Source organism: Oryctolagus cuniculus, chromosome X (genome assembly GCF_964237555.1).
Source record: "Oryctolagus cuniculus chromosome X, mOryCun1.1, whole genome shotgun sequence".
Taxonomy (NCBI): domain Eukaryota; kingdom Metazoa; phylum Chordata; class Mammalia; order Lagomorpha; family Leporidae; genus Oryctolagus; species Oryctolagus cuniculus.
Window position 1 is genome coordinate 72,988,571 of NC_091453.1, and position 15,098 is coordinate 73,003,668.

Below are 15,098 nucleotides of genomic sequence, written 5' to 3' on the forward strand. Positions count from 1 at the left end.
CCTGATACTTGAACAAAAATAGACATTTAGACCAATGGAATAATGGAATAATCCCCAGAAATTAATTCACACATCTACAACCAACTAATCTTTGACAAAAGAGCTAAAACCAATCACTGGAGAAAGGACAGTCTCTTTAACATATGGTGTGACAAAAGTGGATCTACATATGCAGAAGTATAAAGGAAGTCCCCTACTTTATGCCTTATACAAAAATTAACTCAAAATGGATCAAGGATATAAATTTACAACTTAGATATAATCAAATGACTAGAGGAAACATCAGGGCAGACTTCTTGGAAAAGACTCCAGAAGCAAGATAATAAAAGTAAAAACAGACAAATGAGATTACATCAAACTAAGAAGCTTCTTCACTGCAAAGGAAACACTCAACAAAGTTAAGAGGCAATTTACAGAAAGGGAGAAAATATTTGCAAACTATGCAACTGATAAAGGATTAACATCCAGGATCTATAAAGAGCTCAAGAAACTCAACAACAACAAAACAACTAATCAAGTTAATAAATGAGCAAAGGAAAGCTGGTTCTGTGGTTTAGCAGATAAAGCTGCTGCCTGCAGTGCTGACATCCCATATGGGCACCAGTTCAAGTCTTGGCTGCTCCACTTCCAATCCAGCTCCCTGATAATGCACCCAGGAAAGCAGCAGAGGGTGGCCTAAGTACTTGGACCCCTTCACCCATGTGGGAGGCCCAGAAGAAGCTCCTGGCTCTTGGCTTTGGATTGGCCAGCTCCAGCCATCACAGTTATTTGGGGGAGTGAACCAGCAGATGGAAGATTCTCTCTCTCTCTCTCCCTCCCTCCCTCCCTGTAACTATGCCTTTTTAAATAAATAAATAATTTTTAAAAGAAATGAGCAAAGGACATGAACAGACATTTTTCAAAGGATGAAATTCAAATGGCCAACACACACATGAAAAAGTGCTCAGGATCACTAGCTATCAGGGAAATGCAAATCAAAACCACGAGGTTTCACTTAACCCCAGTTAGAAAGGCTATCATCAAAAAATTGGAAAAACATAAATGCTGATTAGGATGTGGGGGAAAGGGTACCCTAATACATTATTTGTGGGAATATAAACAAGTACAATCATTATGGAAGACAATATGGATATTCCTCAGAAATTTGAAAACAGATCTACCATATGATCCAGCCATCCCATTATATGTACTCGTTTGTTTATTGAAGCTCAATTAACAATAGCTAAGATATGGAATCAACCTAGATGTCCATCAACTGTTGACTTGATAAAGAAAATGTGGCATACAGATACTATGGAATACTACTCATCCATAAAATAGAATGAAATCCTGTCTTTTGCAACAAAATTGATGCAACCATAAGCCATTGCACTTGTGAAATAAGGAAGTCCCCAAAAGACAAGTGTTTCCCTTTATTTGTGGTAACATATAGAGTACAAAGAAATATAATGTATATGGGCAAAATTGACATTTTGAGATTTGATTATTGCTTGTAGCCCTTAACTATACTCTTGAGGAACAGTAGTTTTCCCAACTACTTGTTGAATTCTTTATTTGGTGGAGGGTTAATCTTGTGATTGTAAAATAAACTGAAAGTATGTCATTGTAAAAATTAAAAGAAAAACTAAGAAAGGAAGGAGGATGGAGGGTGGGCGTGAGAGACGGTAGGGTGGGAAATATCAATATGCTCTAAAATATGTACATATGAAATAGATTTGTCTGTCTTATATAAATAAAAAAATTTTTAAAAGAAACCATTTGGAGGCATCAAAAGCAACCAAGACATAATCAGAAATCTATCAAGCAATGAAATCTTGATGACTCATTCATGATCTCAGAAAAAAGGAAGCTGTAAAGAGATGAGCTTTACATTGCATGCAATTCTTTTGCTCAAGAAATTTTTATGATTTGCAAGATAACAATCTGGAATTCTAAACCCAATTACATTGATCATCAAAAATTCAGTTGAAATAAGCACATTTGCAACCAACAGAGTTTAGTAAATTGATCACTTGCAAGTGCACATAAATACTGAAAGGAAAGGTTCTCATAGGAAAATAAAGAGACGAAAAAAGTGAGCAGTAGTAGAAATAGTAGATATAGTAAATATAAATATTGTATATATAGTAGATATAGTAAATATAGTATATATTTACTATATATATAGTAGATATATAGTATATATAGTAGATATAGTAGATATATAGTATATCTAGTAGATATAGATATATATAGTATATATATAGTAGATATATATATATAGTAGATATATAGTATATCTAGTAGATATAGATATATATAGTATATATAGTAGATATAGTAGATATAGTAAAAATATAGTAGATATAGTAAATATAAATATAAATATTGACAATGTTCAATAATGATAATATGTGATTTCAGTTACATATAGAATTAAAAATATATGAAACCTCAGTGAATGAAAGAGATTTGAGGGAGTGAGCAAAGAAAAAGGTATGAGCACAAGATGGCAGTAACACACAAATTTTATTTCGTCAACCGTTAACAGTTTTGCAAAGGATTGCAATTCATCAAAGCCTGAGACCTTCCAGAGGCTGCTGGGTGACCACCACCGGGAAGGTGAGAAGAACAAGAGGATTTGAAGGTATTGGGGGATCAGAGAAAGATTTTGTGCATCTGTGTGATATATCTTGGGAGTACATCTGGGAGTCTCTTGGTCCAAGAGCTCTGAAAGGCAGCAGCCGGTTAGATTGTATTCCTCCTCACCCCATCACCCCTCCCATTCCCCCCTGACTTGGTCTTTATCTTAACTATGGCTAGCAGATGGATGCAATTTCTCAAAGATATGCAAATCAGGCAGCCTCTTAATGACTAAACTCTGCTTCTTTAGACTAATTGTAAAACAATTGAATGTAAAAATTTAAGTTGTGGCACTGCAAATTTTGAGCTAACAGACCTTACCTATTTGAAGAAGTAAACAGCATAGAAACCAACATACAGAGGCCACATGTGGCTCATATATGTAATAATTCATTCCCTGGCCACATGTTATTTTACTATTTAAATTGTATGTTATTTTGTAGTTCCTGAGTTTAGAGCCACTGATAAGGAAAGCAAAATCCTGGTTACAAGATGGTAAAGCTGTTTCACAGACCTTTGCTCACTTAGTGGAAGAAAGCCATGAGCATAGATAAGAAAAGGAGGTTTTCTTCTGGATTGGATTAAGATGGTAGAGTAGGAAAGGAGCTTGCTGCTCTAGTCAAGGAAAGATAGTTTTAAAAAAAGTGGAGAGAGTGCCGTCTCAAGAAAGAGTTAGGGAGAAAACAGCATAGGAAACTCTATGCAAATTGGAGGAACACAGTGAACCTACATGGATGTGCACAACTCAGGACCCCAGAAGCTGAGAGCTTTCCCACCGGCACTAGAGAGTAAGGGTAAGACCACTGCAGCAGCCCAAGACACTGGTGAAAAAGCTGCAGGAAGTGCTTAGAAGCTTGGAGCCTCATGGGGGATATTGTGCCTGCCCAAATAGAGGAGAAAAAGCAAAGGGGGAGCATGTTTTCTCACTCCCAGATCACCCTGCAATGGCATCCTGTAACAAGCTGACAGAGAGCAGGCACCATTTTGGACATACATAACAGCTGCTCCAGCTAAGTGTTCATACCCAGCAACCAGGCAAGAGGAGACTTCTGAGTCTGTTGGGGAGAACAGACAGGGGGGTGGGTGCTTATGACTGTGGGAGGCTTGTGTGCCAGGACTGTGAAAACACTGAGGCTGTGTGGGAGGACTCAAGATGTGGATGGGACTTTGGGCAGTCACTGTGGGAAGCTCCAATCAGGGCTCCCTGGCTACCTGGCAAGAGACATTTCTGGGGAATCTGAGCTTACACTGAGAACTGCACAGATCCTTTGTGTTTTCCTTGTAGCAGATTAGACAAATAATATCCTCACTGGGGCTAGTGCCTAGGCACTGGTCTCCTTTGAGGAGATGAGCTCAGCTGAACCACGCCAATAGACAAGAACAAACCTCCCCTCTGATTAAAAAAAAGAGAGGCTATTTACCATGCCAAACCTCAGACACACCCTTCACCCTGGAGCATTGAACAGAGCTCCCTGGCCATACCCACCACATGCTTCTAAGTAATCCCTGAAAGCAGACACTCCACTAATCCACACAAACTTAGTCCAAAGATAAAAGTCACCACAGCAGAAAAAACAAACAAGAAACCAACAGGTATCTCCACAAATGTGGAATTACAAACTCACCAATTCAAGAAACAAGAATAAGGAAGACAACGTGTCTCCCCCAAAAAGAACAAAACACTTCAATACCAGATTGTGAAGATTACAAGATTCAGAATATGCCAAAAATGGAATTTAAAGCATTGGTCATAGGGTTACTTAGAAGTAATCAAAGGCAAATGCACAAACTAATGAAATAAATACATGACATGAAAGAAAATTTATCCCATGAAATTGAAATCTTAAAGAGAAATCAAAATGAAATCTTGGAAATGAAGAATTCAATAAAACAAAAATGCAGTGGAAAGGCTTAACAACAGAATTGGTGAAGTAGAAAAAAGAATATGTGACTTAGAAGACAAAGCACAGGAAATTAAACAGTCAGACCAAACACAAGAAGAAGCAATTAGAGGCCGGTGCCGCATCTCACTTGGCTAATCCTCTGCCTGCGGTGCCGGCACCCCAGGTTCTAGTTCCGGTTGGGGCACCAGATTCTGTCCCGGTTGCTCCTCTTCCAGTCCACCTCTCTGCTGTGGCCCGGGAGAGCAGTGGAGGATGGCCCAAGTGCTTGGGCCCTGCACCCTCATGGGAGACCAGGAGGAAGCACTTGGCTCCTAGCTTCAGATTGGTGCAGTGCGCCAGCCGTAGCAGCCATCTGGGGGGTGAACCAACGGAAGGAAGACCTTTCTCTCTCTCTCTCTCTCTCTCTCTCACTGTTTAACTCTGCCTGTCAAAAAAAGAAGCAATTAGAAAACTAAAAACCACTGTTCGAAATCTACAGGATACTATCATACAACACAACATGTGGGTTCTAGGAGTTGCTGAAGGTGTAGAAAGAGAATGGATTAGAAGGCCTTTTTAGTGAAATAATAACAGAAAAATCTCCAATTTGGAGAAAGAAAGGGACATCCAAGTACAGATAGGATGGAGAACTCCTAATAGGCATGACAAGAAAAAGATCTTCACCACAACACATTGTAATCAAACACTGCAGAGTAAAACATAAAGAAAAGATTCTAAAATGTGTGCAAGAGTAACACCGGATTACTTTCAGATGATATCCAATTAGAATCACTATGGACTTATCAGAAACCCTACAGGCTACAGAGAATGGTGAGATATACTCCATGTCTTAAGAGAAAAGAACTGTCAACCCAGAATACTATAACCTGTAAAGAAAGTTCCCATTTAAGAATGAAGGTGAAATAATGACCTTCAATACCAACAGAAATAGAAAGAACTTGTCACCACCCATCCAGCCCTGAAGAAGATGCTTAAGGATGTGCTGCACAAAGAAACACAGTCATCACTAAGGAAGATGGTAAAGGAAGGAAATATCCCAGTAAAAGTTCAAAGGAAATCCAAAGTAAAAAATGGGAATATTTATGGAAAATGGCAGGGCAAAGTCCTTACTTACCAATAGTCACCTTGAATGTAAATGGCCACAAGTCTCCAGTTAAAAGAGGAGACTGGCTTGAATGGGTTAAAAAACAAAACCTACCTATTTGCTGCTTGCAACAAACACATCTCACCAACAAAGATGCACACAGACTGAAAGTGAAGGGATGGGAAAAGATATTCTATGCTAACAGAAACCAAAAAATAGCTGGTGTTGCCATCCTAATATCAGACAAAATAGAATTCAACACAAAAATTGTTTAAAAGAAAGGGCACTATGAAATAATTCAGGGATCAATTCAACAGGAAGATGTAACTATTATAAATGTATATGCACCTAATTACAGGGCACCTGGCTATTTAAAAGAAATGTTAAGTTATGTAAAGGAAGACATAGACTCAAATACAATAGTAATGGTGGATTTCAATACCCCACTTTCAGCAATGGACAGATCAACCAGACAGAAAATCAGCAAGGAAACAGCAGAGTTAATCAACACTATAGACCAAATGGATACAATAGATATCTAGAGAACTTTTCACCCTGCAGATGCAGAATACACATTCTTCTCACCAGTGCATGGAACTTTCTCTAGGATAGACCACAAGCTAGGCCATAAAGCAAGTCTCAGCAAAGTCAAAAAACCTGAAATCATACCATGCATCTTCTCAGAAACAATGCAATGAAGCCAGAAATCAGCAACTCAGGGATCTTTAGAATATATGCATAGACATGGAGACTGAACAACATGCTCCAGAATGAACAGCAGGTCATAGAAGAAATCAAAAGAGAAATGAAAAAATTTCTAGAAACAAATGAAGAAGACAATACAACATCTCAAAACATGGGATACAGCAAAAGCAGTGTTAAGAGGAAAGTTTATAGCAACTGGTGCATACATCAAAAAATTGGAAAGCACCAATAAATGAGCTATCAATGCACCTCAATGATCTAGAAAAACAACAGCAAACCAAATCCAAAACTAATAGGAGAAGAGAAATAATTAAAATTAAAGAAGATATCAACAAAATTGAAACAAAAAAAAGTATCAGCCCAACAAAGATCTGTTTTTTTGAAAAAATAAACAAAATTGACACACCATTGGCCCAACTAACCAAGCAAAGGAGAGAGAAGACCCAAACTCATAAAATTAGAGATGGAAAAGGAAATATAACAACAGACACCAGAAAAATACAAAAAGAATCATCAGAAATTACTACAAAGAGCTGTATGCCAACAAACAGGGAAACATAGAAGAAATAGACAGATTCCTGGATATATAGAACCTACATAATTGAGACATGAAGACATAGAAAACCTAATCATACCCATTACCAAGACAAAAATCGCATCAGTAATAAAGACCCTCCCAAAAAATAAAAGCCCAGGACAAATGGCTTCACTGTTGAACTATAGACATTTAAAAAAAGAACTAACTCCAATTCTTCTAAAGTTATTCAAAACAATTGAAATGGAGGGAATCCTCCCAAATTCTTTCTATGAATCCATCATTACCTTTTTACCTAAGCCTGAAAATGATGCAATAGAGAAAGAGAACCATTGACCAATTTCCCTGATGAATATAGATGCAAAAATCCTTGACAAAATTCTGCCTAGTTGAATCCAACAACACATTAGAAAGGTCATTCACCCAGACCAAGTGGGATTTATCCCTGGTATGCAGGGATGGTTCAACATTTGCAAATCAAACAATGTGATACATCACATTAACAAACTTCAGAAGAAAAACCATATGATTATCTCAATAGATGCAGAGAAAGCATTTGACAAAATACAACACCTTTTAATGATAAAAACTCTAAGCAAATTGGGAATAGAAGGAATAATCCTCAACACAATCAAGGCAATTTATGGCAAACCCATGGCCAGCATCCTATTAAATGGGGAAAAGTTGGAAGCATTTCCACTGAGATCCGGAACCAGACAGGGATGCCCACTCTCACCATTGCTATTCAATATAGTCCTGAAAATTTTAGCCAGAGCCATTATGCAAGAAAAAGAAATAAAAGGGATACAAGTTTGAAAAGAGGAAGTCAAACTATCCCTATTTGCAGATGACATGATTCTATATATAGGTGACCCAAAAGACTCCACCAAGATACTATTGGAACTCATGGAAGAGTTTGGTAAAGTAGCAGGATATAAAATCAATACACAAAAATCAACAACCTTTGTATACACAGAAATGTGATGGCTGAAAAAGAACTTCTAAGATCAATCACATTCACAATAGCTACAAAAATTACCAAATACCTTGGAATAAATTTAACTGAGGATGTCAAAGATCTCTACAATGAGAATTACAAAACATTAAAGAAAGAAATAGAACAAGATACAAAAAAATGAAAAAGTCTTCCATGTTCATGGATTGGAAGAATCAATATCATCCAAATGTCCATTCTTCTGAAAGCAATTTACAGATTCAGTGCGATACCAATCAAAATTCCAAAGACATTCTTCTCAGATCTGGAAAAAATTATGCTGAAATTCATATGGAAACACAGGAGATCTCAAATATACAACAAAAACAAAGCTGGAGGCAACATAATACCAGAGATTTCAAGACATACTACAGTGAAGTTATAATCAAACCAGGCTGGTACTGGTACAAAAACCAATGGATAGACAAATGGAACATGATAGAAATGCCAGAAATCAATTGAAGCATCTACAACCTACTTAAATTTGACCAAAGAGCTAAAACCAATCCCTGGAGCAAGGACAGTCTCTTCCACAAATGTTGCTGGGAAAATAGGATTTCCACATGCAGAATTTTGATGCAGGACCCCTACTTTACACCTTACACAAAAGTCCATTCAAAATGGATTAAACACCTAAATGTATGACCTGATACCATCAAATTAATAGAGAATATTGGGAAAACCCTGCAAGACATTTGCACAAGCAAAGAATTCGTGGAAAAGACCTCAGAGGCACAGGCAATCAAAGCCAAAATTAACAAATGGGATTACTTCAAATTGAGAAGCTTCTGCACTGCTAAAGAAACACTCAGGAAAATGAAAAGGCAACCGACAGAATGGGAGACATTATTTGCAAACTATGCAGCTGGTAATGGCCAGAATATATAAAGAAATCAAGAAACTTCACAACAACCAAATAAACAACCCAGTTAAGAAATGGGCAAAGGACTTAAACAGACATTTTTCAAATGAGGAAATCCAAATGGCCAACAGACACATGAAAAAATGTTCAGGATTATTAGCCATCAGGGAAATGCAAATCAAAACAACAATGAAGTTTCATCTCACCCCAGTTAGAATGGCTTCCTGACAGAAAGCAATAAACATCGAATGCTGGCAAGGATGTGGGGGAAAAGGTACCCTAATCCACTATTGGTGGGAATGTAAACTAGTAAAACTACTATGGAAGACAGTTTGGAGACACCTCAGAAATCTGAATATAGACCTACCATATGACCCAGACATCCCATTCCTGGGAATTTACCCAAGGAAACAAAATCAGCAAATAAAAGAATTATCTGCACTCCCACGTTTATTGCAGCTCATGGAATCGATCTAAATGCCTGTCAACTGAAGAATGGATAAAGAAACTATGGGATATGTACTCTATGGAATACTACACAGTGGTACAAAAATGAAATCTGTTCATTTGCAACAAAATGGATGAATCTGGAAAGCATCAAACTTAGTGAAATAAGCCAGTCCCAAAGGGACAAATATCATATGTTCTCCCTGATCTGTAATAACCAATACAGCACCTACAAGGAAGTCTGTAGAAGTGAAATTGACACTTTGGGAAGCAATGACTTGAACAACCCTTGTCTTGACTCTCAAAGAACAGTGTTTTTCTGTTCTTCTTCATACTATTTTTAAACTCTTTACTTAACAGCATAGAGTTAATCATATGTGTGTAAAGTCAATTAAAAATAGATATCAATAAAAAATAAGAGTGGGAATAAGAGAGGGAAGAGGATGTTTATAACTGTAAAGCTGTATAGTTCTGCATATATTCCTAGGGACTTACTTCTAAGGGTACAATTTAAAAACTTGCCATGGGACCCCAAATCCCATTAAGCTGGGTGGTAAAAATGCTGTGTTAAGTGTTAAAGTCATCATATTAAGTGTTAAAGTGAACATATGGATAGTATTAAGTGTTAAAGTGATCATATAAATAGGATCAAATGTCTGGTAATAATAATAGAATTATAAAGTAGAGAATGTTCCAACATGGGAAGTAGTTCACACAGTGGACTCATAGAATGATAATCGCTTTAAGCAGCACTCTGACATCAGCATCAGCCTTTAAGGCATCCTTGTCTGGCTGAAAAGCCCATGAAAGCATTTTAGGGATGTAAAGCCAAGATACTATGACCAAAAAAAATATTCTACATAAAGGATCTCTGTGACTGAGACCCCAGTGGAAAGAAGTGGCCATCAAAGAAGGATGTACTTTTCTCTGAAGGGAGGTGAGAACTTCCACTTTGCTTCTGGTCTTTTCAAAATACTGATGGAGATTGTGGATTCAAAAGGCTTCCATAGCCTTGGCAGCTCATGTCAAGAGCTTCGGGTGATCACTGATGTCATATGTAAGAGTGTTGCTAAATTAACAACAGGGGTCACTGTACACTAACTTCCCATGCGGGATCTCTATCCTTAAAAATTTGTATTATGAGAATCAACTGTAAAACTTGCTCTCAAACAGTTTTGTGTGTATGCAAATTGTTGAAATCTTTACTTAGTATAGAGTAGGTAGGTCTTCTGTGTATAAAGTTAATTGAAAATGGATCTTAGTGGAGAATGGGACTGGGAATGGGAGAAGGAAGAGGAGGAGGGATGGGAGTGTGAGCGGGAGAGCGGGTATGGTGGGAAGAATCACTACATTCCTAAAGCTGTACTTATGAAATTTGTACCCATTAAATAAAAGGTTATTTTGTGGAAAAAATTTTTTTAAAAGAAAAGGAGTTTTTTCTACATCTACAGTGGGTTAAGCTGCTGCCAGGAATGCCAGCATCTCATATGAGCACAGGTTTGAGTCCCTGCTGATCCACTTCTGACCCTGCTACCTGCTGATGTACCTGGGAAAAAAGCAGCAGATGACTCATGTCTTTGGGCCCCCACCAAACACATGAGAGACCTGGATGGAGTTCCAGGCTACTGGATTCAGCCTGGCCCAGGTCCAGTCATTGTAGCCATTTGGAGAGTGAACTAGCAGACGGAAGATCTCTCTCTCTCTCTCTGTCTCTCTCTCTCTCTTCCTCTTCCCTCTCCCTCTCCCTCTCCCTCTCTCCGTCTCTCCCTGTAACTGCCTTTCAAATAAATAAGTAAATAAATCGTTTTAATTTAAAAAAATAAGGGGAACTGGCTCATATTCATAAGTGAGGATTGTGAGGGAGTTTGGCCATAACAGTGGTGTTTTGCTATATGTGCTAAGACAATGTTGGCAGAAGCAAGCCCTGCATGCAGTTAATTGTGCTATCTTATGAATTTCTGTGGCTAAAGCTATATTCAGATTTGGGAAGTTGAAGGTTTGTTGTTGTTGTTGCTGTTCAGATTGTTGTACATTTGTGCTTGAGTTTCCTGATGATTGCTAGTATTAAGTAGCATCAGAGTGTTTCCATGGGTCTGGAATAGGCTTTGCAGGAGCTTTTAGTAGTTTGAAAAAGGTTGTCAATTTAGTTAAGCACCAAATTCGATTCTGAACTAAGGAGTACCACATATAGGCCTCTACAGGTAGGCCAAGGAATTGAAAAATGCGTTACTTATACTATACATTTGGCCCATCTTTGTCCCTGTTTATTATGATGTTGCAGTATTTCAATGGGGAGACAGACTGCTCCACCATTTCCATTCCTAAGGAAACTTTTCTAGGAAATTTGCTTGTATAGCTTTAATAACCTCAAGATTAACCTCTTAGCAGGTAGCAGTGGGTTGACACCAATAAATTTCTCTCCATGTTAGCTTTGATGCCAGACTTCTCTTCATTGTTTCTATCTCTTGTAAGGTAAAATGTATACTGAGCTACTGAATACACAAATGGACGATTGTTGAACAAAATGTAAAAACAGAATTCTGACCCACAGTTTTCTGCAACCTGCACAGAAAATCAACCCCCGTATTATAGCCCAAGAAACCAGCCTGCTACAAGTCAGAGTTGTGGGATGCCAGATTGCTATCTTTAGTCACAATCCAGGAAGCTAAATAACATCTTCTATAAACACTGAGCCCAAAATGTGCAGAATTTAATCAATAACTGACAACGTCCCAAATTTTCATCCTGGCTTCCAACTTAGAGAAGGACAAATATTCACCTCTAATCATATAGGATGCTGACAGCTTTCTCAGGCTAATTACTCCACATCAGTTAAACTCATAAAAGAAAGTAGAATGGTGATTATTACAGACTTTGGGGGGGAGAGGATTTAGGGAGATATTAGTCAAAGGATACAAAATTTCAGTTAAGAGGAAAAAGTTCAAGAGATCAATTGTACAACATAGTGAATAGCAATGTATTTTATTCTTGAAAATTGTTGAGAGAGTAGATTTTAAATGTTCTCAACACAAATACGGGAGAAAAATCTATAAGGTATATAAGATTGGAGTTCAAAGCCTCCTTTGTGGGTCACTCTTGTGTTTCACACTAATCATGCAGAATACTTCAGTAAAGACACCATTTTCCCATGCTTCACTATGGCAACCACCTGTTTCATTTCAGCCCCCCTTTGGTGAAACTCGCTCCATACCATATACATTCCATATGAAAAAGAAGCCCATTTTTCTCTTGGTTCCAGAGTTAGGTCCTTTAGGAAAGATTGGACCTCAGGGAGAGAGAGGACATGTCCTCCTTCTCCAACTGAGAAACAGCACTTCCTTCTTGGCTCTTCGTTTTTGCTTCTTCTATGATTTTTGGTGAGTGGTTGCCAAAAAGTAGAGAGTAAATTATCCTCATCACCATCATTGTGCCATTGTACTGCCTTTTCTTCTAGAGAATATGTGTTCTTCCCCTGGGTCCTCCCCTCCATCTGGTCTCCCACAGGGGTTTAATCTCCTACCTCATCTTGAGGCAGTGTCCTGGTGAAAAGTAGCGCCAGTCAGCTCCAAAACACATGTGGTGGTTTGCAGCATATGTTCAATGAAATATCCATCTCTTTAGAGTCTGGGGTCCTCCCAGGACTAAAAACTTTCTTGTCTTTAGTCATTTTAAGTGACAGTTTAGATAGTGTGGAATCAGAGGCTTGATATACATTGAAGGAAAAATTAGAATGATGCCAACTGACAGCAGATTCCGGTGCAATAGCAGCAGAGACAAGATAGCTTTCTACAAAGGTGTCTGTCTGCCCCAGTTGCACTGAGGAGACTGGCCTCAGCCTTACATTTTGGCCTTCCCATCTTATTTACCTGCCATAGAGATTCAAGGGATGAGGATGTCGTCTCATCTCAGAGAACCCCAAATGACCAGTCCATCTACATGGACCTCTTCCTACCTCTCTCAAAAGTCAACAGAAGGAAACATAGGGAATACTTTTTTAAATACTTGAATAAATAAAGACAAGACAGGAAAGGAGAATGGAGGAGACAAAGGAATGATTGTGAGATAAATAGAAAACAAACAGGAAATGATGTATTTAAATCAAATCTATAAATGATTACATTAAAAGCACTTAGATGAAAGTTTCCACTAAAAAGACAGATTGGCAACATGAAATTAGAAAAATAAAACCATATGTTACCTTAAGAAATATATTTTAAATATAAGGTTGCAGAAAGAGTACAGGGACAAAATAAATGCCACACAAACACTAACAAAACAAAGCTAGTGTAGCCATGATATTGTGGAGTTTAAAGAAACATCATGTAAGATAAACAAAGACATATCATGATCATAAAAGTGTCAGTTGACCATGAAGATATAACAATTCTAAATCTCTTGCATAAGAGCAAATTATATTAAGCAAAAAGTTAACAATACAAGTGTGTGGTGAGCAGAATAATGACTTTCCAAATGTGTCCAAATCCTAACTTTTGAAACCTATGAACATCTTGTGCTACATAAAAGGTTAATATAGCAGATGAAACTAAATTGCTACTTAAATGATCTTAAAACATAAAGTTTATCCCGGTGGATCCAAGATAATTACACAGTTTCTTAAAATGGAAGAGGGGGTAGGTTTTTGCCTAGTGGTTAAGACATTGATTAGGATGCCACATTGCACATCAGAGAATTGGGATTTGATCAGGATCCTGATTCCAGCTTCTTATCAACACAGGGTGGGCAGCAGATGATGGTTCAAATAGTTGGTTCCTGCCACCCATGCGGGAGACCCAGATTGAGTTCCTGGCTTCCCAGCTTTTGCCTGGCCCAGCTTCATATAGAGAGTGAACCAGAACCAGTGGGAGCTCTGTTTGTCTCTCTGCTTGTCAAACAAACAAATTATTTTTTAATGGAAGAGGGAGGGATGCAGTAAAGTCAGTGTCAGTAATGTAATGGGAGAAATGCTCCACTATTGCTGGCTTTGAAGACAAAAGGGGACCACGTACCTCAAAAGATGATAATCACTAAAGATTGGTCTTGAGTCTGAATTTTGAAAATTTATTTCTACATCAGGAAATTAGGGTTAGGTTACAGGTATAAGCTAGCAGAGCACTGTACCCCCAGACACATGATGTAAGTGTTTTTAAAAATATTTTTTAAATAAAAGTTAAAATATATATATAATATTTATTTATTTAAAAGGCATAGTTGCAGACAAAGAGAGAGAGAGAGACATCTTCTACTAGTTCACTCCCCAAATGCTCACAACAGTTGGAGCTGGGCCAGACATTAGACATTACAGGCCACATATGGCGAAGGATATAGATTTAATGAAATTAGTTCAGGAAAATCATAAAAAAAAAATAATGACTATAAACTCTGAGTAAGGTGGAGTAGACCTAATTTCCAGAATTGGCACATTGTGTTCTTTTACATGTTTAGTTTCAATAAAAATGTGTAGAATAAGCAAAGAAATAGTAAACTGTCACACACACACACACACAAGCACACATGGGGCTGGCACTACAGCATTGTAGGTTAAACCACAGCCTGCAGTGCCACCACCCTATGTGGGTGCCAGTTCAAGTCCTGGCTGCTCTACTTCCAATCCAGTTCTCTGATAATGTGCCTGGGAAAGCAACAGAGGATGGCCTAAGTGCTTGGGCCCCTGCACCCAGGCAACCCAAGAAGAAGCTCCTGGCTCCTGGCTTTGGCTTGGCCCCAGCCATTGTGGCCATTTGCAGAGTGAACCGATGGATGGAGGATCTCTCTCTGTCTCTCCTTCTCTCTCTCTGTAACTCTCTTTTAAACAAATAAATAAATAAATCTTAAAACGCACACATACAGTCCTCACAGAAGCTGAGATATTGGACTTATTAAGGATTTAGACCACATAATATAGATATATTCAAAGAACAGAACGTAATTGTGTCTGAAGAATTAAA